The sequence below is a fragment of the Hyperoodon ampullatus genome (genome assembly GCF_949752795.1).
Source record: "Hyperoodon ampullatus genome assembly, chromosome: 19".
NCBI classification, from domain to species: Eukaryota; Metazoa; Chordata; class Mammalia; order Artiodactyla; family Ziphiidae; genus Hyperoodon; species Hyperoodon ampullatus.
In genome coordinates, this window is record NC_136932.1 from 36101402 (window position 1) to 36126537 (window position 25136).

The 25136-nt window shown below is 47.0% G+C and overlaps 1 protein-coding gene across 4 annotated transcripts in view; it reads right to left on the bottom strand.

Annotated features, from left to right (window-relative positions):
* SHISA6 (shisa family member 6) overlaps window positions 1-25136 on the bottom strand; it is a gene marked incomplete at both ends in the record, with an annotated part of 242919 nt that overhangs the window by 147260 nt on the left and 70523 nt on the right. The gene's annotated exons all lie outside the window — the stretch shown is intronic.

A 25136-nucleotide genomic window follows, 5' to 3' on the forward strand; every position in this document is an offset into this window, starting at 1 on the left:
GCCAGATGCAGCGTCGAGTGTCCTCTACTGCCACCCAATCAGGGCTCTCAAGGAAAGGGGTCTACGTCCCCCCTTGGGCACAGCTCTCTCTTCTCTGAATCCCCTTCCATCTTTGCTGATAGGTGCTGGACCCCTCCTGTGTGTACCCGCACTGCTTTGATTTTCTTTATCACCTGCCTTCTCCTTTAGAATCAGATTGGGCTCGAATTCCAGCTCAAAACTGACTTTCTTTTTGACCTTAAGACAGTTTCACTTAAGATTTCCAAGCTACTGTTTCCTCATCTATGAAGTGGACATAATAAGATCTAGTTTATAAAGTTATGGTGAGTATTATGAAGACAGGACACGTGGGATATGTCCTCTAGGTTCTGGCACCCGTTAGGTTCTCCATCAAAGGTATAATTGAACACGCCTTCCCTAAAGGTACCAGGTGACTTGATAGACTGTAAATCAGAAGGCCTGTCCTCAGCAGTTTACTCTTGTCCATTGTTTCCCTCTGTTGACCATCCTGGTTTCTCTCTACCATTCTGGTTCTTCTCCCTCTCTGACTGCTTCTGCTTTATCAGCTACGCTCTTTCTTTTTGCTTTCCTCTTGCCAACACAGATATTCCTCCAGGCTCAGTCCTCACTCCTGTGCTGGTATCCCATATTTTCCTCTCAAAAGATGACACTGAATCCTTCATTCCAGCCCTGACCTCTGTCCTCAGTTAAGTTTCCACCTTCCAACTCTCCTTGTGACTATCTATACATGACGGATGTATCATCCCCACCTTAAACTCAGCGTGTTCACATACATGAACTTGGCAGCTATGATATGTTATTGATTCACCTTTACAACCATGCATTGCAGTGGCCTATAAACTCCACGAAATGGAAAGATGTCACTGCTCCTCAAAGAATAACTTATTACATCAGCTGATGTATATCACACAAGTATTCATGAGAATATCATCAGTGTATTGACTACAGCATGAGTATATTATTGAATACCAATGAGTATATAAATTTGTTACATAAAATGATATATATCATGTGAGCATTCGTGAATATATCATCATCAGCATATTGAGTAGATCACTGAGACTCAAGTAAACATTCCTACTCATATCAAACGATAAACTCTTATGGGCATAAGTGGCAATTATTTCATCATAACAAAAATATTATTCTAGGCTACAAAAGACAAGCATAGGATGGTATATTATTTGGGAATATTATTTTCAGTTTTCTCTATCTCCAGAAATACTGATTTACTGGATTACCTCAGATGATTCCATCTCAGGATAAATTGGCATGTTACTTTGCTAGTTTAGAATTTCCAGGACTCTCGAACAGATCCACATTTTCAAAGTAAAACTCATACTTCAAGCAATCATCTAGCTTTGAATCTCTGAGAGCTCATTTTAAATGGTTCTTCAGATCTCAAAATGATTTCATAGAGGTAAAACTTCTTAGATACTTCTGAATATAGATGTAAAAATCGTTCATAAAATACTAGCAGACCAAATCCAGCAGCATATAAAAATGATTATACACACAATGACCAAGTAGAATTTATCCCAGAAATGCAAGGTTGGTGTAAAATCTGAAAATCAATTAATGTAATATGTCACATCAGTAGAGAAAAAAGACCAAAAAACTCCCCACATGATCATCTAATAGATATAGAAAAAACATTTGACAAAATCCAACACCCTTTCATGATAAAAACACTTCACCAACTAGGGATAGAAGGGAACATGCTCATCTGATAAAGAACATTCTTTAAAAACTCACAGCTAACATTATACTTAATGGTAAAAGACTGAATGCTTCAGTCTTTTACCCCGACCCAAACCAGGATCAGAAATAAGATACAATGTCCACCCATAATTTCTATTGTACTGGAGGTTCTAGCCATGACAATTAGACAAGAAAAAGAAGTAAAAGGCACCCAGATTGGAAAGAAGGAAATTAAACTATCTCTATTTCCAGACGACATGATCTTGTATATATAAAATCCCAAATAATCCACTAAAAAAACTACTAGAACTGATAAATAAGCTCAGCAAGGATGCGGGATATAAGATCAACATACAAAAATCAATTGTATTTCTATACACTAGCAACTTTGACCTTTGGGCAAGTTGCTTAACATTTCTGAGCCACTGTTTCCTCAATCTGAAAATGAAATTAAAAGATCAATTCTGTTTACAACATCAAAAATAACAAATTTAAAAAAGAAATGCATGACTTTTACCCTGAAAACTACAAACATTGTAGAAAGAAATTAAGGAAGACCTAAATAAGTGGAAAGACATCCTATGTTTAGGGACCAGAGACTTAATATTGTTAAGATGGCTGTATTTTCCCAAACTGATTTATAGCTTCAGTGTAATTCCTATCAAAATTCCAACTAGCTTTTTAAAAAAAAATTTGACAATCTGATTCTTTAAAATGCATGTGAAAATGCAAGTAAGCCAGAACAGCTAACCCAATCCTGAATGAATTAAACAAACAAACAAACAAACAAACAAAAACCCCAAAGTTGGAGGACTCAGACTTCCCAGTTTCAAATCTTATTACAGAGCTACAGTAAATAAGACAGTGTGATACTGGAAAAGAGTCCAGAAATAAACCTTTACATTGTCAACTGATTTCCAACAAGGTGTCAAGAAAATTATATGAGGGAAAAATAGACTTTTCAACAAATAACGCTGGTACCTCTGGATATTCACATGCAAAAGAATGAGGTTGGCTCAGAAACCTAAATGTAAGAGCTAAACTATAAAACTCTTAGAAGAAAATATAGGAGTAAATCTTAATGAGCTTGGATTAGGCAAAGGCTTCCAAGATACGAGACCAAAAGCACAAGCGACAAAAGGAAAAAGAGATAAAATATATTTCATCATGTTTAGAAACTTTTGTATTTCAAAAGATAGCCTCAGAAAAGTTAAGACAACCGACAAATGGGAGAAGATATTTGCAAATCCTACATCTGACAAGGGACTTCTATCCAGTTACATAAAAACACTTTCAACTCAGAAATAAAATGACAAACAAGCCAATTAAAAAATAGACAAAGGATTTAAAGAGACGTGTTTCCAAATAAGAAAATAAGACATACAAATGGCTAATAAGCATATGAAGAGATGCTCAATGTCATAAGCCATTGGAAAATGCAAATTGAAGCCAAAATGAGACACTACTTCCACCCACCAGGATACTATGATCAAAAAGACCAATTAATAGCAAATATTAAAGACGATGTGGAGAAACTGGAAATCTCACTCACTGCTGGGAGATGAAGCCACCCTGGATAACAGTTGAGCTGTTCCTAAAAATGTCAACCACAGAGTTACCAAAGGACCCAGAAATTCCACTCCCACTTCTTTACATACGAGAATTGAAAACATATGTTCACACAAAAACCTGTAGGCAAATGTTCATAACAGCATTATTCATACTAGCCCCAAAGTAGAAACAACCCAAATGTCCATCAATTAATGAATAAATAGAGTGATGTATTCCTACAATGGAATATTATTCAGATGAACTTTGAAAACATTATGCAAAGTGAAAGAAGCCACTCACAGAAGACCTCGGGTTGCTTGAATCCATTCATCGGAAATGTCCAGAATGGGCAAATCTATAAAGACAGAAATCCTAGGGCTGGGGGTAGGGGCAATTGGGGGAAATGGAGAGAGAGATTGCTAATGGAAATGGGGTTTCTTTGGGGAGTAATGAAATTGTTCTAAAGTTGATTGTGGTGACAGTTGCACAACTCTGAATATTAAAAGCCACTGAATTATACACTTTCAGTTAGTGAACTGTATGACATATAAACTGTACCTTGATAAAGCTGTTTTTAAAAAATACTGGAGGGCTTCCCTGGTGGCGCAGTGGTTGAGAGTCCTCCTGCCGATGCAGAGGACACGGGTTCGTGCCCCGGTCTGGGAGGATCCCACATGCCGCGGAGCGGCTGGGCCCGTGAGCCATGGCCGCTGAGCCTGCGCGTCCGGAGCCTGTGCTTCGCAACGGGAGAGGCCACAACAATGAGAGGCCCACATACCACAAAAAAAAAAAAAAAAAAAAAAATACTGGAGATCTTATTTACCTGTCACATCAAATCCAAAAAAATACTGGAGATCTTATTTACCTGTCACATCAAATCCAGCATCCACTGCCAAATAGATGTGATGGAGGACACCGAGAGGATGCCGTTTTTTAGATTATGGGGGCGGGGGGTAAAGCTGAAGTTTGGGACAGTAATTGGTGGTATCATGGCTGGGACTGCTGAAATCCTGCCCCGTCCCATCCACCCATGGATTCCATATGAGTGTGGTTAATGATGGGCAAAGGCACGTGGAGAAAAGGCGCTGCTTTATTAAGTGGGCTTGTGCCCGAAACCTCATTTTAGAACGCTTTACTAAGCACGGCTGAGACTTACCACTTAGCCCAGTGGTTCTCCAACTGTGGTTCTCAGACCAGCAGCACGAGTATCACTTGGGAACATGGTAGACATGCAAATTCTCAGGCCCACCAAGACTTAAAGAATGAGAAACTCTGGGATGGAGCCCAGTAATACATGTTTTAACAAGCCTTCCAAGGGATTCTGATACAGCTCAAGTTTGAGAACCACTGATTTAGCCTAAAGCCTAGGGGACCCCCGTCTCAGGATCTCACAAACCTCTGGCCAGGTCCCTGCTATAGGAGGGACCTGCACGAATATATCACCTATTTCTAATGCCCCATCCCCCTTTCTCTTGTCCTTCATTTCTGCTCTGGCCGTTATGATGGCAGCTGGCTGGCTGCACACAGGTGTGTCTGGAGAGTCCCCCACTGCAGCTGCACCTGGCACCTCTTGCTTTCCCCCCTGGGGCTTTTCGAGTGGCTGTGGGAGCCCGCTCAGCCATTCTATCACGTGTGCACATCTGGAGTGAGGGGATTTCATCACCTCTGGGTATGGGATTCGGGAGATAAATGCACCCCCCCCCCAGTTCAGCACTGCCGGCCGGCAATTTTAGTTTCCTTTCCCATGTTCTCAGCAGGACTAAGTTCCTATTATCCACAGTTATCACCAGCCCATTAACCCCTGGATTAGCTTTCTTGCTTTCCTTGTTTGCTTTCTCAATCCTCCACCCCTTGGGATCGTGTCCCCAAATGAACTACCCCACGTAAGCCCTTGTTCCAGGCTCTGCTTTCTGGAGGACCCAGGCTAAGTCACAGAGCCTTGTGAACGTGGAATAAAAATGCCAAGTGCTCCGACCAATCATGTCAGTTTCCTGCCTCCTAAAAGGGATCAGGAAATTGACTGGGAAGCTTAACCTGGCTTGAGGAGGGGAGAGCTCCTCTCTCCCTCTTCCAGATGCTAATTCGGGATGACGCACAATTTTCAGTTACTCTCCTAAATAAATTATTACTCTGTCTCCAAGCTAGAATCACAGACAAGATATAGGGGGAAATAGAGGAATCTGAACGAGAGTCAAGAGCTCCAGCTGTGTGAGTCTGGGCACGCTTTCCGCAAGCAGGCGGAAAGTCAGCTCCCGTGTGTTCTGTCCCTTGCTGCACACCCTTGTGGATGTGGACACCTCATTCTCCTGGTCTGTAAAGTGAGAGGCTTGGACGGGAAGCCTCAAGGTCTCACCCAGCGCCGGCTGCCCCTGGTTCTGTTTCTGGAGAGATGTGCAAATCACACAGCCTGGAAAACACACTGGAAATGGGGAAAGGTGTCGCCTCAAAACCCACATCACATAGGGGCTTGCTCTGGCTCCCATCCCACCCCACCCCAACGAGCTGAACTTTCCAGAACCAGGACCCTGCCTGTGGTACTCACGGCCAGCACCTGTGGCCGACTCCTGCGCAGAACAGCCCTTCTATAAGTATGTGTGCCGTGAGATGTGTCTCTTCCCATGAGAGAAAGAACATCTACAAAATTTCTATCAGAATCCAGGTCTGCCTTATACTCTACGAGGTGGGGGCATTGGCTGTTTCTTTTGGGGGGACCCCGTCACCTGTACTCACTAGTACAGAGATGCTACTGCTGTGCTGGTGGGAACTGAGGTTTTGAAAAATCCTCTGTGTCTTTGGGAGCATCCTTCTCCTCTGCCTTTATCGTCAGGGATGATACCCTGGATACCGACAGTCAACTCCAAGTCCTTCTTTCTCCCTGAACCTCTAATATTCCAGCCAGGCCTGGCCTTCACGTCGCCTGAGAGCTGCCCAGGTCTTGGACATCTTCCTCCCTCCCTCCCCCCGCCCTCCCTCTGCCCTCTCACACCCGCCCCCAGGTCTAAGCATCCCCATGATGGATGGCTCGCCCTCCCCTCAGAGACAGCCCCTCTCAGAGGATTCTGGCTCTTCAGTGATTTAATATTTATATGGCTAAAGGCTGCAGCTCTGTGAATCCAGCTTTCTGGTAGACACCTCTGCCTTTCTGCGCCCTGCAGCGGCCGCAGTACTTCTGGAGGCTCTGGGGTTGGCAAGGAAAGAATAAAGCGGGGGTGGGTGGGTGGGAGGGGGGCATCTCCCCATCACCCCACCCCACTCCAGCAGTGACATCAGCACGGAGGTCATTCAAGAGCTGGATGAAAATTAGCCAGAGAGCCGGGACAGCCTGGGGATGCACACTGGCCTCCTGAGAGGCTCTGGGGAGGATGGGAGGGGGCCCAGCAGGTGGGCTGCAGGAGGCTCCCACCTCTGGGCTGCCCCCCAGCCCCGGCCCTTCCCCTGCTGCTCAGGTTGGCTCAGGACTCCCAGGGCTCTTCTCTATGGCTGGGCCAGGCAGCCGGGGGAGGCAGCAGAGCCCCTTGGGGTGGTGTCCACTGCCCGCCCTCCAAAAACAGTGCACCTGGTGGAACGTGGGCTGCCAGCGGGGGGAGACCGTGGAAGCGACCTCACCCACCCCTATGGCTTCAGGGCCAGCCAGGCTAATAGAACACAGTCCGCTGGTTTGTCCTCAGGTATGAATCCGCAGTAACCTGCATCCGGGCCCAGCGTCCTCACTTCCGGATGGGCAGGTCTGGGGTTCAGCACGCTGCTGCCCTTGAATCCCCTTCCCTTTATTCTAGACTCAGTAGGGACAGGGCGCCAATAATACCACCCCCAGAGGACGCATCAAATTCATTTTGGAAGACCACCGAGGAATCAACAGCGACATCGCTAGTCTTCCTCGTGACAGTCTGCTGTAAGTGAGATCGCCAAGTGCACCTTATGGGCACTAGGCCCACAAAATAGGGGAGAACAGAGCTTGACTGTTACTGGGGCACAGGCTCTGGAGCCAGGCGGCTGGGGTTCCAAGTGTAGCTCCATCTTGCGCAGGTTAACTAACCGCTCTGTGCCTCTGTTTTGTCATTTGTAAAATGGACCTACTAAGAGCATCTTCTTTATAGGGTTGTTTGGAGGATTCAAAGAGTCAAGACATATGAAGGCTGCCAGTGTTTGCTGCTGCCACCACCACCATCATCATTGCTGTTATTGCAATAACACTGTAGAACGCTGGGGTCACGGGCCCTGAGACAAACTCAGCCCTCAGTCCCCAAAACACCTCCCCATCCCAGTATCTGTGAGGGAGCACATCTCAGCCAGAGGCCTGACCGACACGGCTGTCCTTCAGGAGGTGGGGCAGGATTCTTGCTGCCATTCACCAATTATCGTCCACAGGAGAGACTTCAGAGGACTCTTTTTTTTAAAAAAAATTATTTATTTATTTGTTTGTTTGTTCATTTATTTATTTATTTTGGGCTGCTTTTGGGTCTTCGTTGCTGCACGCAGGCTTTTCTCTGGTTCTAATGAGCAGGGGCTACTCTTCGTTGTAGTGTGCAGGCTTCTCACTGTGGTGGCTTCTCTTGTTGTGGAGCACGGGCTCTAGGTGTGCAGGCTTCAGTAGTTGTGGCTCGCGGGCTTCAGTAGTTGTGGCTCGCGGGATCTAGAGCACAGGCTCAGTAGTTGAGGCACACGGGCTTAGTTGTTCTGTGGCATGTGGGATCTTCTCGGACCAGGGCTTGAACCCGTGTCCCTTGCATTGGCAGGCTGATTCTTAACCACTGAGCCACCAGGGAAGCCCCAGAGGACTCTTAGGGCAGCATTGTGCCCGGCTGAGAGCCAGCCCTGGACCAGCCCACCTGACCAGCAGAGCTCCAGGGGCCGCAGCCTTTATAACCCCACCACCTCCCATTTTTTTCCTTTTTTGTCTCCCTGGGGACTAGCTGGGACAGATGGTCACTGCATGTCCACTATTCTAGTTGAGCCCCCCCAAAAACACTCTGTGATCCCAGCCTTGTTACGGGAGCCTTATGTAACAGGGGTGTCACCTCTTTGGAGTGGAGATGATCTTGGAGACTTCCTTTCTGTGCTACATTGTCCACAAAGATGATTGCCAACAATTCCTCCCATTCCTATACCTGCTGTGTCGACTCCGTCAAGAGGGAGTGTCTGCCTTCCCTCCCCCTGAATCTGAGCTGGCCTTGTAAAATGCTTTGGCCAACACTCTGAAGCAGAAGCAATGCTTTGCCGGGTCTGGGTCTAGGCCTTGAGTGGCTTGGAAGCTTCAGCTTTAGCCTTCTCAGAACTCTTTAGCCACCACGTAAGGAAGCCTGGCCTAGACTACAGATTGATGGGATCACGGAAGAGAGAAGCCCAGACTTTGAGGCCTAGATGAGCCCAACCCCCAACCGCCCCACCAGCTGATGCAACCACAGGGGTGACCTCAGGCAAAAACCATCCAGCCAACCCTCAAAACTGCAAGAAATAATGTGTTGTTGTTTTAATTCACTAGGTCTTGGGATAGTTTGTTACGCAGCAATACATAACTGATACACTTCACAAATCCCCAAACCACTGCCCATTCCCAGTCCGTTTGTGCTCAAGCTTACATCCTCATGCCTATAGAGTCACTGAGAATTCACATGCTCTCAAGATTTAAAATGATAAAGGGAACAATATACACAGGCAGGCAAAGCACAGGTACCTAGCTTCATTACTTAATTAGCTTGACACAATTAGAATAGTAATTAGCTCCTACCAGGGTGTCCCTTTGTCTCTCTCCTGGGCCCTCTTTACTAGCAATTCTGGAACTTTCCTGACTTTTCTGGCATGTCCTTACCTTACTTCTACCAGAGCTCCAATTCGAATGTCTCTCTCCGTTTCCTTAACTCGCAAAGGACTTTGAACCCAGGTCACAGGTCCATGCCTCTAAGTCAGAACTGCTCCCTCTCCATGGCCACCAAATACAAAGAGGGAAAATCTCCCCTGGGCTCCCGCTGGCCGAATCCTTGGGCCTCAGCCCACTTCCACCCGCACGCTTAATCCCTGCAGCCACACTCTCCAGCAGTGCTGGGGAGAAGAGGGCTGGAACGGAATCCTCGCAGAAAAGCTGTCTCAACGTGGCCTGTGCAGTCAGCTGCTGGGCTTTTTTATCTTATTGCATGGTGAGCAGAATATAACTACATCAAACTGTGTAAACATTGAGAGGGCTGCTAATTTTCACACTTAGCCCCCCAAAAACTATTTTTTAAATTACTATACACACAAATGAAACAATTTTTGTAGAAAAAACAGAAACCACAGACACCCCCCAAAAGGGGGTGAATCGCTCATAATCCTGTTGAAATAACTCCAGTCAACACTTGGAGATGATTATTCCAGATCTTTTCACTCACACTGAAATAATTATAGTGAAAACAATTTGATCATGGTGAGTATACTAATTCTTGATTTGCTCATTTCATTCAGTATATTATGAACAGACCTTCATGTCAACACACACACACTAGCAACATATTTAATGGGATGGAGGGCAATTTAGTGCCTCATTACTTTCTACTGTCTGGATGGACCACACACAACCAGGTGCTTGTTTGTTTGTTTGTTTTAGTGAATCCCCTATTGCTGGGTATCCATATTGCCCCTATTTTAAACGTTATTGTTGGTAATACACATGGATGATTGTAGTTTTATGTGCATCATTCAATTAATTCATTAATCCCTGTCATTGGACATTTAGGTTATGCCCAGTTTTTCAATAATTTAAACAGCACAACATCTTTTTCATGTATCTCTGCAGTTCCCACAGTAATCTGTAAGGGAACAAGGCTGGCACTGTTTGCTAAAATTCAACATCACCTTGAACCACAAATCACAGAACAGCCAATTAAAAGACTGATAAACCTTTCGTTAAAAGCCTTCTGGGTGGCTGTATGGTAGAAACTAACACAACATTGTAAAACAACTATAATCCAAAAAAAATTTTTCATATCTCCTAAAGTTGAAAGAATAAAACTTATCAGAGCTTAAAAAAAAAAAAAAAAAGCCTTCTGGGATGAAGGGGACTTGCTGAGTGGCTGTGGCTCCAGGACACGGGGTCTAGGTTGCTTTCCTGCGAGTAGCTGCTTCCTGGCCCATCGCTCTGGGGCAAGAGGCCCAAACGATTATGGAGCTGGGAGGAGGGGGGAGATGGTGGTGCCCCAGCATCCTCAACAGTGGATGGATGCCACGCCCCTACCTAGTCTGTGTACAGCTGCTGAGGACCATGTCTCCGTGTGCTCTACCCACTGCCAAACCCCTTACCCAAGTCAGATGCTGAGTCCAGAAACACCTCCCTCAACCATGTAACTCTCTACCTCGTTCCTACCTGCACGCTGGTGCCAGGTCGCAATCACCTCTTCTTGGGTCATTTCAGTGGTCCCCGATGGACACCTGTGCTCTCCACCACTTATCTTCCAAGGCTCCCTAAAGCTCAGACCTTGCTACTCCCCGCTCAATCCATGGTCATGAGTAAAAGCACTTTCTGTACTGGGCATTGTTGGATGCATGAATGAAGAAAGAAACAGCGAACCAACAATTACTATAGGTCAGCTAGCTCGCCAGGGGCTCAGGGAACAAAGGTGAAGCAGTGATGGCTCCTCGTCCCCCAGGAAGCCACGTATAAGACAGACAGGCAGGGAATTCCCTGGTAGGTCCAGGGGTCAGGACTCTGCGCTTTCACTGACGAGGGCCCGGGTTCAATCCCTGGTCAGGAACTAAGATCCCACAGGCCGTGCAGTGTGGCCAAAAAAAAAAAAAAAAAAGAAAAGAAAAAAGACGGGCAGAGCAGCAGCAGGACAGCAGTGGGACACAACTGTCCAAGAGCCAGGTAGGAATGCCACGAGAAGGCGTTCAGAGGCATCTCCCTGCACCTGGCCAAGCAGAGCCAACCTGAAGCCCAGAATCCATGAGCTGATTCTCAAAGGAGAAGGGAGAGTCTGTCGGAAGGACAAAGTAGTCCCCGTCCCCGCCTTCCTGTGCCTGGGCGGAAAAGCCACATTTCCCAGGAAGAACTGGCTTCTTGCCGCCCATGCGATTCACTCACCCCACCGCATGTCCGGGCCCCTGACGGACAGATCTCGGAGTTGCCAGCCTCGCACGTCAAATGTGCCAGGTGTCTGCCTGCCTTACTGCCTCGGGGTTTTGCCCAGTCACATTCAAGTGCAACCCAGAAGTGCCGGGAACTAACGCAGCAGGTGCTGGGAACAGGTGGCCAAGTGGCAGCCCCTCCCTGCACCTCCCAGGGCAGCAGTCTGGGGGCGCGTGCCGCGTGGTGCCCCAGAGGGTCCCCCGGGGGCTGGATTCCAGTTTCCCACAGGACAACCCGCTCACTCCCACATCCCGTGCCAGCGGCACTGTGCCCACTACTCGCTCCTGCCCCCTGGACCCCCTCCCAGATGACCTATGGCCAAGTTCTGGCTTCAGACTCTGCTTTGGGGAACACCTAAACTAAGACACACTCTAATCCTCTCTGCGATTTGGGGGGTCCTAAAGAAGATCTGGGGCTCAGTCTTAGATGGAGGGACCCACGGAGGAAAGACAAGACGAGTCCACCTGAGCTTTAAGTCTGGCTCATCCTTGTCTGACGCCAGACTCCTCCCAGCTCGCCTCACACAGGCTCCCTTGAACTTGAGGAATCCTAGTGGGTTCTTAACACCTCTGCACTGCCTGCCCTGGAGGAAGTTTGCAGACGCTGGAGCAGCTCCCACATGGGTCTGTTTAATGACTTTCTGGAAGAAATCAGAGGTGACACGAGCACTGCAGAGTATCACAATGTGCCAGCCCCGAATCCCTGCGCCCTGGGCGACTGGAGAAGAACAGGACAGATGGCACCTGTCAGGCCTTTAATTGCAGGATGTTCCTCGGAGATGGTCGGGCAAAGGCTTGCTCGTGGCTTGGCTCCTGTCTCATCCCTGACAGAATGGAGGGTGGAGGGGGCTTCTCGCACCCCCTCCTCATTGGCCTTCTCAAGCCCCGGTTGTGGGACGTGGAGAAGCTTCGTCACGGGGTCAGGGTGAGCATGGACATCCCGGGGTGACAGCTGCAGGACATGCCTCGTGAGCTCAATATTGGGGTCCCTCGGGGGTCCACCCTCTCCCCTCCAATGGCTTTCTTTGCTGCCCCTTTAGTTCTCAGTATGCCTCCCCTCCCCATGCCCACATAAGGCTATTTAGGCAAAACAGGTATGTAAGGACCACAGCCATAAAACAGAGAAACGTACAGAGTTAGCTATCACTGCAGAACACTCCAGGGTTTATAGGGTACCACACGCAGGGCTCATTTGGACCTCCAAGTGATGCTGTGTCATAAACACTATCGTGGCCCCTATTCTACAAATGCAGAATAGGAAGCTCAGAGAGGTTTCCTGACCTACTCAAAGTCGCCCAGCCAATGCTGCGTGGCTGGAAAGGAACCAAGTCTACCCTCTTTCCTCTGTGCTCACTGGAACCTTAGGCACCTGATAACTTCTGGGGGAAATCCCATTTACCTTGGGCAAGAAGTTCACTGAGACTCTCTGCCTCAAGAACTTTTCTACAGAGCTGGCTCAGGGAGACGAGGGAAGAAGGAACCATGCATTTGGTGTCCCTGCAGCCTCACCCCTCACTGGCCTTCGCTGGCCCCGCTGCACCAGGTCCACTGCTCCGCTGCCCACGGGCCCCTACAGTCAAGCCCAGAGAAGGAGCTTTCCACGCCTCTTCTCTTCTCTTCACTTGTTCACCCAACACCTGTCTGTCACTGTCCCCCTGTGGCTGGCACTTTTTGAGGCTCTGGAGTAGAGTCCCCAGGGAGAAGCAAGTATCCAAACAGACACCTGCCACCTGCCACCAGGAGGGGTATTCCACCACACGAGGACTAGCCTGCAAGGCCAGCGGAGGACAGGGCTCTGTGATGGAGGGGAAAGTCCTGCACTCGCACCTGCATCCCCTGGTTCCAAGACTGTCACTGTTTCTGAGAAGCACGGACCACGCTCTCTCTGCAGCCTGAGGGAAGATCTTGAAGAGGCACCTGGCAGTACCCACGAGAGGTCTAAACATCCTCCAGCAAGTCCTGCCCAGGTCAGGGTTCCACCCGCACTGGCTCAGAGTACCGGGGGCCGAAATGATGCTGTCGGAGCTGAGGGCTGGGCTTTCGGGAAGCCTCTTAAGGCTCCTGGGCAAGGGACAGTGGCACCGTGCAGCTCTCCCCTCCCCGCCCTCGGACAGGACCCCCCACACCTGCAGGGAGAACCAGTCCTGGCCAGGACTCCAGTTCGGCTCCGATATCAAACCTAGACCTACACGTCCCGTGCTGTCCTGGGGGACAGAGGGGGACAGCTGTGTGACAGTCACCAGGATCCTCTGGGGGATGCTGCTCCTCACGTGGCTGTGTTCAGGGGAGATGGCCACCCTGTGAGTGTGACGCAGACAGTGGCTTTCAGGCTCCAGCGAGCGGTTCTCATGGGCTCTCAATGAGCTGTTTTTACTCACAACGCTTCTACCACCGAATGCGTGGGTTTCCACACCAAGCGATTCTCTCATTCTCTGTGGACGACACCAACTGGGTGCCCTCAATTCAATTCAACAATGACGCTATCTACCTGGAGTCAGTGTCAGATCGCACAAGTTAAGGGCTGCCCCCGCCGCAGACTCCAATGGCAAGTCCCAGTCCTGGGCCTCCCCCCTACTTCTGACGAACTGGCTATAAACCCAGGGTTCCCATGATCCCCTTCTCAGTTTGATAATTTGCTAGAACAGCTCATAGAACTCAGGAACATGCTTTAGTTGTTGTCACCAGTTCATTATAAAGGATGCAACTCAGGGACGGCCAGATGCAAGACATCTACAGGTCGAGGGAAGGGAGGGCAGAGATGCACAGAGCTTCCACGACCCCTCCGGACGCACACCCTCAAAGCACATCAGAGGGTTCACCAACCCAGAAGCTCTCTGAACCCCACTGTTTAGGGGTTTTGTGGAGCTTTCATCACATAGGAACGACGGATGAAATCACTGGCCGTTGGTGACTGAACTCAACCCCCTGCCCTTCTCCCTTCTCTGGAGGTCAGGGCAGGGGGTGTGAGAATAGCAAAAGTGCCAAGCTTCTAGTCATGGCTTGGTCTTTTTGGTGACCGGTGCCCATCCTAAGCTATCTAGGGTCCCACCAAGAGTCTCTTCATTAAAATAAAAGATGTTTCTATCATCCCTCACCCTTAGGAAATCGTACAAGTTTTAGGCGCTCTGCTTCAGGAACTGGGGATAGACCAAATACACAGTTCTCATCAGGCCACTCTCATCAACCCTTTGGCTGTCATGGGTCCCCTCTTCATGTGGACCAGAGGAACCCACCCATCTTACAGCCTTGAGCATCATGGGACAGGGCACAAATATTCCCTATAATGCAAGACCTGTCCAAGTCCTGAAGCAGCACCAGGAGGGAGCCATGACTCGTGGGTTCCCATCACACCAAGAAGCAAGCCACCCACTGGCAGCCGCTGTGCACGTGCCTCGCTCTCAAGTTCATCAGAAGGTTCCTGCTCTCACCACCTCCTTACAAAGACGGCTCCTGGGCACTGTGCTGGCCATATAGGCGTCCACCACCACCCGGGAGGCAACGACACCAAAACACTCCTGCAGGCTTCAGGGCCATGAGTTTTCTAAAGCAACAGAAGTGCCTTAACCACTGATCTTATACTGTCACAAAGCGCTGCATGCACATGATTTATCTGCTTTGGTTTAAAGCGCTCTAAACCTGGCGGAGGTGGATCCCAGAGGAATTCCATGGAGCCTGGTCTGCAGGAAAGGGGAAAATAGCAAAGGCAATGGAGAGCGAACGGGAAACGTGAGCTGGAGCAAGGGGGACAGGCCTGGGTTCACCCCCTTCCATCAAACATGGCCTGTGTCCACCCTGCACCAGGGGAGGCGGGAAGGGCCGGAGCTGGGTCTCGTTTACAAACGACAAGGAACAAAGGAGCTTTTTCAAAAGTTTCTGGGGTCCACGGACCTGAGCCAAGCTGTGATCACAGTGCATGTTTATTCCTAAGGGTCTCGATAAAGAATTCATCATCTTACCCAGACGGATGGACAAAAAGCAAGCTGTCCCCAGTCTACGGTGCCCAGAGTGGCAAAGAGCCGGTGGAAAACCAGAGAAAGCCCACAGACGACTCATCCAGCTAGACGAAGGTAAACACGTTATTATCTTTCCATTTTTTTTTTGCAACCCCGGCGCTTGTGTCTGTTGGTGCCAATGAGACCGGTAACGTTTTAATTAGGATGCTCGCTTGAAAGAGAAGCAGTGGAGGGAGGACTGTGGTGTTTGGATACTTGAATCCATAACTCCTGCGGCTGTAAGTGCATACAACTCATCAAGGAGAGGGTGTGTGCATGGGGGGTGGGGAGGGGAAGGAGGGAGGGAGGGAGGCGAATGAGATGGATGGGAGCTCAGGCACAAAGAGAAGGAAGGAAGGGACTGAGGTCGCCTGGCCGCGCGTGTGCCTGTGAATGAAAGAGACACAGAAAGGGAGAAGCTGCTACTGAAGGCTTGTGTTTGTGTGCAGAGCCCAGAGGGTCAGAGGGAGGAGGGAGAGAGATGACCATGAGACTGGAGGTTGGTGTGTGAGAGACAGCTGGACGGAGAGGAAGACGGAAATAAGGAAGGGACCAAAGTCTGTGTGTGTGTGTGTGTGTGTGTGTGTGTGTGTGTGCTGAAGAGAGAATGAACTGTGTGTATATGAGCTGTGTAAGAAAAATACAGATGCAGGAAGAAAAGAAATAAAGAAAGCTTGTACGTGAAGCAGAGAGCGGGCTGGTGTGTTGTGTTTAAGTGTGAGTTCACGTGTGGCTGTGTGCTTCGGCCCATGCATTTGGTTTAATGCATGCTGTCTTTTCTATTTTAAGTGTATATTGTTTATTTTCACTTAAAAAGTAATACAGAGTCATTAGAGATAGGAATATATATATATACATACATACATATATATATATATAGAACACTGAAGGCAGGAAAAAATATCACCCAGAACCAAAGATGCAGCCTTTGCATTTTTTTCTTAAGTGCAGTTGTAAACCCTATTTAATTGGACTTCTGAATTCAGTGGTGAAATTTACCTGAAATAACTTACATTAAGCGTTTTGCAAAGGGCCCAGCTGAGAGTAAGCATGCAGTAAATGCTGTGCTTAGTTTATGTTGTCTTTTTTGGCCTGTGCTTTTCTGAGGAGGAAGCTTTTCTAAAGGAATTTCTGATGTGCCTTGACAGAGCTGACCAAATCAAGAAGGGTAATAATAAATTAGGAAATCCCTTCCTCTGAAGCTTCATCCAGATGACACTGGGACTGGGTGACAGTCCCCGTGAGTGGCTCACTCAGCCCAGATGAAGGGTCCCGCGCAGGGGCTACCCCTCCGGACCTCTGGATGGCAGCCCATCACCTCCACTGCAAGGACTGCGAGCCTGTGTTCCTAACTTCGGGGATCTCTTGGTTGGCTAGAACTTCAGATCTATTATTTCCCAAGATCATGCACATGCAGAACAACTTCAGTTGTCTCTGGAGGTGAAAGATATTTTGTCTGGGTGTAAAGTTCCCGGCTCACAAAATCACAACAATGGGACGCTTCTCTTTTGTCTTCTGGCCTTTGATATTAGACAGAAGGCAAAGGCCAGCCTGAGTTTTATTACTTTGAATATACAGTCATTTTAACATCACCTTAAATAACTGATGCTTCCTGAATTTTTTAACCTTGTTGATGGTATACTCCAGTCATCTGGCAAGGTGCTCTAGGCACAGGTCTTTCCCTTTGATGTTTGCCTGTAAGGAATATTCTTTTAACAAGGACCCCAGGGAAGCTCAGGGAAAGTGATCTGTTTATATCCTTGATTCTCAAGCCTCTAAGATTGTTGTGGAATTTCTTTAAGAACAGCTCAAATTGTAGCCACTTTTCTGTCTTTTTGATCTCTAATCTCTCATTCTCCCTCTCTTATCTCTAGCATTATTCTCAGAATATGTGGGAAAATTCTCAGTTTGCCATCCTCATTACTAACTAGATTCTTCTGGATGTCGGTTTTACTTTTACTTGCTCCGGCATTATCTAGCACAGGTGGAATGGGTGTGAGTTTTTCATCTGCTTAGAATCCCTAACTTGAGGGAACCATGTCAGCCTCTTTCCATGGCAAGTCCCCATCATCCTGGCGGCTCAGATGGGTGGTCCCTCCTCCCCTGAGTCACAACTGCATGATCAGTCTAATCAATCAGAGGACCCCAGCCCCCCGAAGGTGGTTTAGATATGGGCCAAACCAAGACAGGTCAACCAGGATTTTAACCAGAACCTGGGAACATTTGCTGGAAATATAAGGAAAGGACTCACTTTCCTCTGGGATACAAAGCTGTAAGGATTATGCAAGTTGGGAGTTTGGGGGGCCGTTTTCCCCTGATATGGCAACAGCTTGCCCAAGAATGAAGTCAAGAAAATTGGGGGGGGAGGTGCGGAATTGAGAACTGAAAACATCATTCCACCACCTTGATCCAGGTGTGCCTGACTCATTACACACGATGAGCCAATACATTCCTATTTTAGGTTGGTTTTTCCTACCCGACAACCACTAAGAATCCAGACCAGAACAGCTGATGCTGCTGGACTGTGATGGGATTTTCTCCTGCACCCAATGACTGGTTCTCGAAGACTTCCCTAATGAAAACAGTATTAAAAAAAGCTGTAACAACCAGCGTATTTGTTCCCAAGGCTCTTCCTAACTCCACGCTTATCTAAAACTATTTCCTCATGGACATGACAGTTTCTAAGATGTGCTGTGCCATCACCCATGTCTTTTCCCCCTTCCCTGTTTTCTAGAGTCTGCACGGAAGAGTCAGGAAGGGGAGGGCCAAAGCCTTGTCACTTGGAGAGAAGGTGGATGCCCAGTTTGTCTGGAAACTATGATTTCTCAATCAGTGGGCAGCCACTGAAATAACAGTGAATGCTAATCCTGCATACATTCATTCTGCACATTTGATGCCAATTTACATTTTTAATCCCGTTCCAACAACGTTGTAATTAGTGGAAATTCCTCCAAGATTCTGACAGCAGGTTGACTCACAGTTGAGTCCACAGCAGGTGGACTCAACCAGCCGTCCAGGCGTGGTTGTACTTCCTTGTGTCTTCATAGGCCTCTTGATGGAAAGCTGGAAGAGGCTACACCAGGAGCCATTAACCAGACAGCATTTAAAGCTGGAGGCCCTGCCCTCTTTTCTTTATTCCCTCTTTGAAGACAGTCAACAGCCATTTTAAAGCACATGCGGGTGATAATAACTTAGAGGACTAAGAGGGGCAAATGTGCCGAGAGACGTCTCAAACATCTTCTGCACACTAGTTACGAGAGTGTTGTTTTATGTATTGTTATCACCATTATTATTAGCAGCAGAATCACATTTCAGCATCAGGACCTTTACATTCACGGCTCTCTCCGCCAGGAACCCTGTGTCCCACATGGCCTCAGGCACACTCCGCCATTCCGTTCAGCTCTTTATTGAAAATGTCACCTCCTTCAGGATGGCAATCCAATGAGACCCCCTCTCCATCACTCTCCATCACCCCTTCCCCTGCTCCGTGTAATTCTGCTCCATCGTATTTATCTCCACCGGACTTAGTGCACGCATACCTCGGAGATGCTGTGGGCTCACTTCCAGACCACCACAATAAAGCAAATATCACAATAAAGCGAGTCACATGAATGTTTTGGTTTCCCAGTGCATATAAAAGTTATGTTTACACTATTCTGCAGTCTATCAAGTGTGCAATAGCATTATGCCTAAAAAAAAAATGTACACACCTCAATTTAAAAATACTTTATTGCTAAAGATGCTGACCATCATCAGAGTCTTCAGCGAGTCAATCTTTTTTTTTTTTTTTTTTTTTTGCGGTACGCGGGCCTCTCACTGTTGTGGCCTCTCTCGTTGCGGAGCATAGGTTCCGGACGCGCAGGCCCAGCGGCCATGGCTCACGGGCCCAGCCGCTCCACGGCATGTGGGATCTTCCCGGACCGGGACACGAACCCGTGTCCCCTGCATCGGCAGGCGGACCCTCAACCACTGCGCCACCAGGGAAGTCCGAGTCAATCTTTTTGCAAGAGTAACATCAAAGATCACCGATCACAGATCACCCTAATACCTACAATAATAATGAAAACATCTGAAAAATCGTGAGAATTACCAAAATGTGACACAGAAACACGAAGTGAGCAAATGCCATTGGAAAAATGGCGTTGATGGACTCACTTGATGGAGGGTTGCCACAAACCTTTAATTTGTAAAAAAAAAAAAAAAAAAAAAAAAATGCAATATCTGTGAAATCCAGTAAAGCGAGATATGCCTGTATGTATTTACTTATTTCTGTACTGTCTGTCTCTCTCCATGAGAGAAAGACTGTTTTATGACTTGTACTTTTGGTTGAACTTTTTGTTAAATTACTCTTGTTGACTGTTTTATACATTACAAAACACACACACACAACTTATTTATTGTTACCTAAGTGCCAGGTACTGTTCTAGCACTTTACATGTATTAACTCAATCCTCAAGAAAATCCTGTAAGATGGGTGCCACGATACTTCCCATTTTCAGATGGAGAAACCAAGGCATAGAAAGGTTCACGAAATTGCCTGAGGTTATGCAACCAGTAAATGTCAGAGCAGGGCTTTGAACCCTTACAAATGTGGCTCCAGAGCTGTGCTCTGAATTGCCTCACCCCATGCAAAGTGATCCTCTAGGGTCTATTATTATTATCTATTATTGTCACTCTTTACCAGTGGTGAGACCCGAGCCCACAGAGGTGAGGGCACCGCCCTCAGGTCACGCCGTGGAGAATCTGTGCTCCCCACAGGCCGCCTGGGACCCAATTTCCAGACCAACCTGCTGTACTTTATGTACTTCATTTGCTGCTGCATCAACCCCTTGACACAGTTTCCATCATCTCCACTTGATAGATGAAGAAATTGAGGCTTAGAGCACTTAAAAGACTGTATCAAGGTTGCGAAACTAGTAATTGACAAAATAATTTTTAAATAAACTATAAGTCGCACCAAGAAAAGTGAAAGAGCCTTTCATTTATTAAAAAAGATGCTTTAAGGACTTCCCTGGCAGTCCAGTGGTTAGGACTCTGCACTTCCACTGCAGGGGGCGTGGATGCGATCCCGGGTTGGGGAACTAAGATCCTGTGCACCGCGAGGTGCAGCTAAAAAAAAATTTTTTTTTAATTACTAAAAAAAGATGCTTTTAAGTGTATTAAAACATATGTGTGTGCATGTGTGATGCTTCTAGAGGAAGTCTGGATTGAAGAGCTTCAACATGTCTTTTTTCACACACTGATATCTCTTTACTTTAGCATCACTGGATTTATATTGGATTTACTGCTGCCACGGCTGACACATTTCACCAGTAAGGTAGATAGAGCTTCTCTCTCCTACCCTTGGAGTCCTGGAGCCTCTCGAAGCTAGAGCACTGGGGAATAGCCACCCTCTCCTTTCTCTGATGGGGAAACTGATCCTCAGGGCAGGGAAATGACCGGCCCAAGGTCGTCAGTTAGTGAGCAGTAGAAACCCTTACTGTTAACTAGAGATAACGTACAGTCACAGACTCTCGGAGCAGGAAAGACCCCCAGAGATCATCGAAGCCACCCTTTCACTGTGCCACTGAAAAAGTTAGGCTCTCAGAGGAAATAATATTTCCAGGTTTAGCGACTCAAATCAATGTCTCTTGACATCAAGCTTATTCTTTTTCCCCTAACATGGTACACTTTCCTATCATTATTTTTGCTTCTCCAGACTACAAAACATAAAAGTAGATGGGAAAGATTTATTGTCATTTCACTTCCTAATTATGTCTTGTTTTAAGACAGTCAAAACACCTCTTTCCCTTATTGTTCGGGATAAGCTTCCTCTAACAAGAATGGGCTTGATTTCCTTTGGTGTTGTAAATCTCGCCTCCACCTACAGTGCCTGTCTTGTCAGTGCCCTGGAATTAGGGGCTGGAATTCCAGATGGAGCTGGACAAGGAGATGACCATTTCTGGGTCACCCAGCTGCCCAATGCCCTCGGGTGGCAGCAGCAGCGGGAGGGTAACCTAGTTTGCTTAGGAAATATTGCAGCTGTCCCAGTTTATCTGATGCAGTCCTAGAAAAGTCTTGCCATTGTCCTGTTTCTACAGCTCGTGCAGTTAAACCTGGCAAAGCCCCGCTGCTCCTTCAGCCTGATCAGCTGAAACACAAGAGTCCAGAGCCCCAGACTCCACATTCCAGCCTGCCTTGATTTGCCCGTAAGTCTTCAATTCAGCATTGGGGTGATCCTAGCTTGGATCCAGGGTATCCTGACATGTCAAGGTTGCCATCTGATAACGATGGCACGTTTCTCAGAAACATTTTCAGGGACCTTCGGACCCTACTGGGTGAGGAGCTGGAGAGCCAGTAGCTAGGACTTCGGGGCTTATGCCTGCGTTGGTCAGTCTGCTTGGCCGTGTGGAGCAAAACTGGTGGTAAATGGGGAGGTTTGGGGCGGAACCAGGGGAGTGGGCTACAGCACGTGGGATCAGGGAGATGGGAGACTGGAGTTCCTCGTCTGGCCAGGCTACTGGTTGGCCATGGCACTTTGGGTAGCTCCCATCACCTCTCTGAGTGTCAACTTCCTCATTTGTAAGGAACCTCTTGCCTCTACTCCCCCACCTGCCACCCTCGGGCATTGATGCATTTCAAGTAAAAAGAGCCCCACCCGCCAGAAAGCTGGACACCCAATCTCCTGGGAGCTCCGTGAGGGCAGAGCTTCTTCAGTCTGTTTTCACTCACTGCATTCCCTGCGCCCAGCACAGGTGGTGCTCAAGCATATTTACTGGATGAACAAATTAATGTGAGTTCTTTCATTTGCTTTTTATGCCAAAGACAACTCAGATCATTTTCCTTCTAAGTGCTGTGTTACAGGGGAAAGGAAGGGTGTCAGAGACAGTAAAGGAATTCTGGAAGTGGATTGGAAAGTCTTCCTTTGTATACAGGCATCAGACTCAACAGCCTACACGTGCCAGTCTGACACACTTACACAAATCTTAGATAAGACGAAAAACCCAGCACCAAAGCTGAGAAGAGCTACAGATGGGTAGGGAAAGATTTCCAAGAGATCTGGGGCCAGAAACTTAGAAATATGGGTCTCTGGGGTTGTCATTTCTGGGAAATAGGAGTGCATCTACTTCTGGGTATACACCTTGAAGTGTCAAGGGCACTCCTCAGTTGTCTTACTTGCAATAGCCTTCTTTGTCTATTTGATGTTCTGAGATCTAGATTTCAGGCAGTGACAAAAGAGAAATGAAAAATGGGTGCATTGTAGAGTATGTAAATAATATCTCAGTAAAGCTGTTTAAAAAACATAGGTGAGGGCCTCCCTGGTGGCGCAGTGGTTGAGAGTCCGCCTGCCGATGCAGGGGATACGGGTTCGTGCCCCGGTCTGGGAGGATCCCATATGCCGCGGAGCGGCTGGGCCCGTGAGCCATGGCTGCTGAGCCTGCGCATCCGGAGCCTGTGCTCCGCAACGGGAGAGGCCACAACAGTGAGAGGCCCGCGTACCACAAAAAAAAAAAAAAAAAAAAAAAAAAAAAAAAAAAAAAAAAAACATAGGTGAAGGGCTTCCCTGGTGGCGCAGTGGTTGAGAGTCCGCCTGCCGATGCAGGGGACACGGGTTTGTGCCCCGGTCCGGGAAGATCCCACATGCCGCAGAGCGGCTGGGCCCGTGAGCCATGGCCGCTGAGCATGCACGTCCGGAGCCTGTGCTCTGCAACGGGAGAGGCCACAACAGTGAGAGGCCCGCGTACCAAAAGAAAAAACATAGGTGAAGCCCAGGTAAAGCCAGGACTGTGCATCAGGGAACTAAATCCATGCTGAAGCCCCTGCAGCATAAGGGAAGGAAAGGAAAGATCTAAGGAGAGAGATGTTTGGTGTCTGCAGCACATGACATGCTGGATGGGGGAGAGCAAAGACTATAAGTTCAAGTCCCAGCTCGGCCACTAATGAGTACAATGACCTTGAGAATCCTTTCTAAAGTCTCAGGTTCCTCATTAGTAAAATAAAGGTGGTTGGATGTGATGAGTGCCAGCTTTCTATTATTCTTTGGTTTGGGAATTATTTTAAGACAAGCTAATGAAGTTTAGATAAAATTAGAATTGCGTGAGTTTTAAAGAACTCACCCTGTTCTCAGTGACAGATTAAGGAACATATTGGAATTCTAAGCTCCTTTGTGAACCTTCTTGATAAAGGACTTGTGAAACACTCACTCCTGTGGGCATAGGGTCGGAAGACTGGTTAACCTGACCTGAAAATATTTTTCCAAAAACGATAATATCGGTGAGTCATTCCTCTCTTCTGGTCTAACTCTTTCTCCCTCAAACCTTCAAATGTTCTGAAAATCTAAAGATAAACCACAACTTTAGTCTCTAAAATAAGCATCCTACTGATACCACCCCACTGCCCAATTTGCCTTTTAAAAAATGAATGTAATTCCACATTTTTATTAAAAGGCTGAAAATCTTTAGGCAAGATACTTGATGAAAGCATTCTAAGAGAAACCCATCATTTTACATTTGAATCAGCCCATTTATAAATACAGTAAATTCTCCCCAAGTGGATCATATATACCAGACTAGTATCTCCAAGAAGAGAATGACTTATTGCAAATTAATTAATAAAAGTTGGGTTTTCAATTCTAGTAAAACTAAAAAGGAACTGTATTCCAGTATCTTAAGTCCTGAGCTCCAGTTCTGATATGGCTTGTACTAGACTGCTTTATAATTCTGGGCAAAAATAGAAAAAAATAAAATAAACCCAACTATTTGAAGGTACCAAAGAAAGATGAAAGGCAGGCAGAAATCGAAGGTGATTTGACCTTTGGAAGAAGAAAATCATGTCTGGTGAGATGTATGTTTATACTGCTTTTGAACTGCTGGAATCTCCCAGCCCGCATAGCAGAAAACGAGTATAATTCAAGCAGGAAGCCAGAGTATCATTGGCCTGAGTCAGAGGACAGAGTTTGGGACTCCCAGAGGTGCTGGAAATTAAAGGGGGGAGACCCCGGAAATAAGGAAGCCACAAAAGGTGGGACCCCTAAAATCTGCATATAAACTCCCCTCAAGTCTTTGCTTGACCCCTGAATGGTGGATGTTCAGACAAGACTGTAAACGAGCCAAAGAGGAAAAGAAGAGCTGCAAAGTTTAAGAGCTGAGTAGACTTCAGCAGCTGCCCATCTCAGGAGAGATCATATTTAGAGTCCGAATCCTCCTGAGTTAGAGAAACTTGGTAAACATCTCACATTTTTTAAACATAATTCCAGAAGGGCCATGCTTTAGGGGTAAAGACTACATCCTAGGACTAAAGGATGTGCACTTAGTACTAAGGGAAAAACCAAAAGAGACCTGCCTAACAAAGTGTAAAACCAAGCTTCCCCAAGTTCACAATCCACCAGTAATCTAACTAGTTGCTGGAACAAGACACATGACTCTTTAGAAAATGATAATGGAATCCAGAGTCTCTACAATGCATGACCAACAATATCCAGGGTACAATAAAAATTTAAAAAAGAAATCACCATATATGCAAAGGATATTTGACCAATATTTAAGAGAAAAATCAGTAAATGGAAGCAAATCCATAAATGACCTGGATTTTGGAATAACGAAAAGAGGACTTTAAAATGTATTAAAGAATCTTCAGGACAAGTTGGATATAATGAGTGAACAGATGGCCAGTTTCAGAAGTGACATGGAAACTGTACAACAAACAAACATTAAAAAAAACTTAAAAACCATCAAAGGGGAAACAATGATGTATCTTATATAAAAGAACAAAGAGAAGATTACTACTGACTTTACT